At 45.9% G+C, this 4784-nt stretch overlaps 1 long non-coding RNA gene across 1 annotated transcript; it reads left to right on the forward strand.

Moving 5' to 3' along the window:
- The first annotated feature begins 736 nt into the window (after positions 1 to 736).
- Positions 737 to 3946, forward strand: LOC118832556. The gene is made up of 3 exons (XR_005009210.1): positions 737 to 944; positions 3094 to 3214; positions 3450 to 3946. It is a non-coding gene; the product is annotated as an uncharacterized LOC118832556 (long non-coding RNA).
- Positions 3947 to 4784: the final 838 nt, after the last annotated feature.

Below are 4784 nucleotides of genomic sequence, written 5' to 3' on the forward strand. Positions count from 1 at the left end.
GCTTATGTGTTGAGACAGGTGCTCTGACAACCTAGACTGTTAACAAGCTGATTTGCATCAGCAGCTGCAGCATTCAACTGGCTGAATTAATTGGTAATTCTTTGCAAGAAGAGAGAGAAAAGCCCCAAAGCTGAATGCTATTCACTGAAAATGCGATGCACTGTGTTTCTAGTGGGTATCATCCCCAGCAGCCTTTGGACTCAGTGGGACGCTACTTGCTACCTGTTTAATCAGTTGTCGAACATGGAAATATGACCCCAAATGCATAGGAGCAACATGGCCATGTGGCAAGATAATGATCATCGACACAGGACCGTAGATTTAGAGCTAGAAAAGACCTTCCATGCCATCTAGTTCAGCCGTGTCAGGAGACGAGGCCCATGTTCTTGCTGGCTCCATCCAGCCCACCCCTGGGCACATCCCATGAAGCCTCAAGCTGAAGGACTCGGATGCTTTAGGATGATGAACCAACTTCCTTATTCATCCCTTGGTACTATGGTGGAGAATATTGCTCACTTGGGCATTAAAGGGACTGACCTCACTGCTAACTCTTTCTGTGAGTGTCTGCATGGAGGGGATCGAGGGTGCCTTCCCTTATGTTGGCAGCTAGGAATACCTAGAAACAGGTACGTGTCCTGACTAGTGGAACCTGGGTCTGGACCTGGGGCCTCTCACTAACTTTGTGTGTGTGTGTGTGTGTGTGTGTGTGTTTCCTTCTTTAGCACAGTTGACAACTTCAATTCTGAGGTGGACATGTCCAACCTTGAAAGCAGTCTTGTGAATTAAAGTGGTCTGGAGATTTTGAGTCAATAAATCAGAGCTGATTGACAGCAGGAGGAATATTCTACAACTCCGCCCTTCTTGGAGGAGGATCACCAAGCCCTGGTCTAACTTGCTACCCCATATGGACCTGGAGAAAGCTGTTTAAACAGTGCAGAGGCTAGGTAAAATGTGAAATGTCAATCTAGCAGTTCCATAAATTGTGTCATATTTTGATGTTTTAATGATCATCCCCCTGGGAGAGTGTGACAGTGTTTATTTGTCATTACTCCTACTTGTTTAAATCTTGGTTAATGCATGCTTTGGAGTATTTTGTGTTAAGCACTTCTGAGTGGGAGAAATAAATAGCTATCCTATAACTTTCTATTCTCCCTCTCCTTTTTTGGTGAGGCTCTAGACATGAGCTAAACCTAAGTTTTAAGTAATTTTCTCTGGGGCTCTGGTGTTGGAAGCTTAAATAGAGAAAGTGAAAAGGAGCCAGGTCCTTCCCTTTAATGGCCAGGCTTCCCTAGGCCTGATCCTGGTTAGAGCTGAGAGGGTCCCCTTCATGTAGAGGGAGAGGAGGAGTGCCCTGGTCCACCTGTACTCTCCCAGGCCTAGTGATGGTTCTGTGTGCATTGGTTACACCCATTTTACTGATAAGTAAATTGAGGCTCTCAGAGAAGATTAAATGGCTTGCTGAGAATCATATAGCTAGAAGCTATCAAAAGTGGGATTTGAACCCTGAGTCTTCTCAACTCTGAGCCCCAACCATTGTCTACTCTGCCATGCTTTCACTATCTCTGTATGTGGAAAAGGAAAGAAGAGTGGGGCTCTGAACAATTTCTGTTTTCCTTGGAAATTATCCTTGATTTTCTTTTAAGGTGGCTTATGCTACTATATGAAGGAAGGTTAACTTGTCCCATTGGTAGAGATAATTACTGTAGACTCTTCTCACCCATGGCCCAGAGTAACTTGGACCCAGCAGGGAGTAACTTCTTCCCACCACAGGACAGAGCAACCATTATTCAAATCAACCTTCAGTCCGGACTAAGCCTTCTAGAACTGAAACGAGTCAAGATTATTACTGATCTGATGCCCTTTCTTGCTATTTGAGCCACAGTCGTCCTGGAGAGCTAGCTCTTTTTCCCCCGCTGCTAGCATTACACATCCCCAGACTGAAAGTGAACACTCTCACAAAGAAGGTGGGAAAAAAGTCCAGTATTTTTTTCATTTTGAAAGAAGCATGAGATTAACTGAACATTTACTCTTAAATTGCTTAATGGTGTTCAAGCCGTAAAAGGGTCGCCTACTCTCAAAAGCAGCACACAGCCAGGCAGGTGAATGATGTAAGCCTGGCACACCAAGAATAAAGAAAGATTTAACCTGCCACCTTTCCTAAGGATGCTTGGAGAACAATATCTTCAAGGATATTGATTCAGCAATGTACCCCAAAGATAGAGAACCCCCTCCTATTACAACCCATCTATACCACTTGGGAGAGAAGCCTTAGGGAGATGCCTGAATCACTGCATTTGAACCTGTGCTTCTGATGCCAAACCTAGAATTACATACCCTGTGTATGATGGATAATTAAATTTATGAAACTCATTACCACATTACATTGCATACATTGTGTATGATGTATAATTAAACTTATGAAACTCATTACCTCGAGAGGCAGTACAGGCTGAAAGTGGGGCTATTCAAATTAATCATTACTGATAAGATATTTTCTCCAGTAGTGTATTTCACATCCCATCCAAGACATGTCCAAGAACATGGATAAGGATGGATGGTAGCTTCTATAACCTGAGTGGCTCTGGGCATGCCCAGTCCAAGTACCATGGAGTCCTGCACCCCCTATTAGTAGTGGAGACCAGTGTATGGGGTGTCCAGGGAGGACTAGCACTCTGGTGTGAGGGCTACTGAGCCTTTTTCAGGGCTGCTTATTCACCTTTGGTGTCCACCTGATTCACCCATCTCTCACCTGTGGCTCCAAGAACTGTAGCATTCACAGCAGCCATACCCCTAAACCAGGTTGATGGTAACCCGGAGGCCTCAAACCCATACATGAGTTACAGAGGTGTCTACCCCAAGCAGGTGCAGACTTTCCCTGGGGGAATGGGTAGATGGGAACAATTTGTTCTAACAACCATGAAGGTGGCTGTGGAATGCTCTGGTCAGACATTCAAGACCCGAAGGTAATCCATTGCATCCCAAGCCATCGCCAGTGGCCTTGATTTTTTTCCTGGCACTGAACTTTGATGACTCAGGAAGAGAGAGTGAGGCTGACAACTTAATGCAACTTTGCCTCACTCAAATCCAATTCAGGCACAAGTCAAGACACCACCCATGATGCCATTGGTCATCTTCGGAAAAATGAAGAACAAACAACACCACCACAGGGGTGGGGGTAGCCTCCTCTGATTCGCTGCCTGTATCTTCAAAACTGGTGAGACTGAACTGATGGCTTACTTGGGTGGTGGTGGCGGTGGTGGTGATGGTGGTGGTGGTTTGCTACTTTCTGCAGCTCTTTCTGCTGCTCTCTCATCAGCTCTTTCCAGAACTGAACTGGGAAAGGATATGTCTTCCCCTCCTTTCCTTCTTCCCCACCCCCACCCCCACCCCCACCATGGGACTTGGGGTATTTGTTTCTATCCTGTGGTATTTGTCCTTCTGAATTTCAGGTGCCAGTGGTGATCCTCATGGGACTTGGGAGTTTGAGCCATGGCAATGTTGGAGACAGAACTGGGGGTGGATGGTGTGGCCAGCCCAGCTTGGAAGCCCTGAGAAGACATAGTACCTGGGACATGAGCCTGAACTGAGGGTTTGGACCTGGAACAGGAACTGTGTCATGTGGGAATCAAGCTAAACTATGAACTTAATCCTCTTTCCCTCCCCAGAGAATAAAGTAGTGAGTGCAGGGGAATCGCTTGGGCCTAGGCACCTTACCAGCAGGGTATCAACTAAACATCAGAGTGACTCCAATGGCTAGAACTGTTAGTTCTCTGAGCCAATTAAGTCTTAAGGACAGTTTCAATACAGTTTATAGAAAAGAATTAGTCCAGCTAATTCTTGGGGGATAATTGAGAGATCCTGGTCGATATTCCTCCTACCACACCTCTGTACCTGAAATATTCTCCCTTCTTACCCCTGCCTCTTTCCCCACCGTAGAACAGAAGCTCCTTGAGGGTAGGGACTGGTTTGCTTTTGTCTTTGTATTCTCAGCACCCAGCACAGGGCCTGGCACACAGTAGGCCTCTAAGAAATGCCAGTTGAAATTAATTGAAGTGTACATTGTAGGTATTTAGTAAATGTTTTTTGAACGAATAAGTGAATAAACCAGGGCTCTACCAATAGTGGGTCAGTAGTGTCATCTTTCTTTAAGACAGCATAATATTTTCCTTAAAAAAGAACATTAGCCCATGGGGAGTGAATCATTTGATGGAAAGACTGGTAAACAGTGCAGCAGTAGTTAACCATTTGGGGAGCACACCAACATCCCCTGGGCAGCTGCCTAGAAGCCATCGGCCTCTTTTTTTACCTCCCGTGGTATGGTTCCTGGATCTTTTGAGTGGCCCACAGAGCTGCCCCAACAGCCCAAGTGGTCACCAGTGACGCTGGGTCAGTCAGGAGCATGTGAAGAATACTCTTTCAGCAACACTGGACAGGACATAGTTGCCCAAAATAGAAAGAGCTGATGATTGAGTGGGGCCCAATGTTCAGTGTGACAAAATCTCCAGGAAGCAGGAACTAATTGAGCTGAGAACCCAAACCGGATGGCTGAGGACAATGATGATGGGTGACTCTCACAGAAAATGCCCTTTTAAATAAACAGATGAAGGTGCCAGATGCTGAAAATGGGGCCCAGGGCTTCCTTTGTTTACTGTTGACTTTCCTTTTCTGTAGGGACCCTCAAAATGACTGTATCCTGATAGCACAGCCACGGAGTCTCAGAATGGAAAGGAAATCGTGGCCCACCTAGGCCAAGCCCTTTCTTTCACAAAGGAGGAAATGGAGGC

This window comes from Trichosurus vulpecula, chromosome X, assembly GCF_011100635.1.
Source record: "Trichosurus vulpecula isolate mTriVul1 chromosome X, mTriVul1.pri, whole genome shotgun sequence".
In the NCBI taxonomy this organism is placed as follows: Eukaryota; Metazoa; Chordata; class Mammalia; order Diprotodontia; family Phalangeridae; genus Trichosurus; species Trichosurus vulpecula.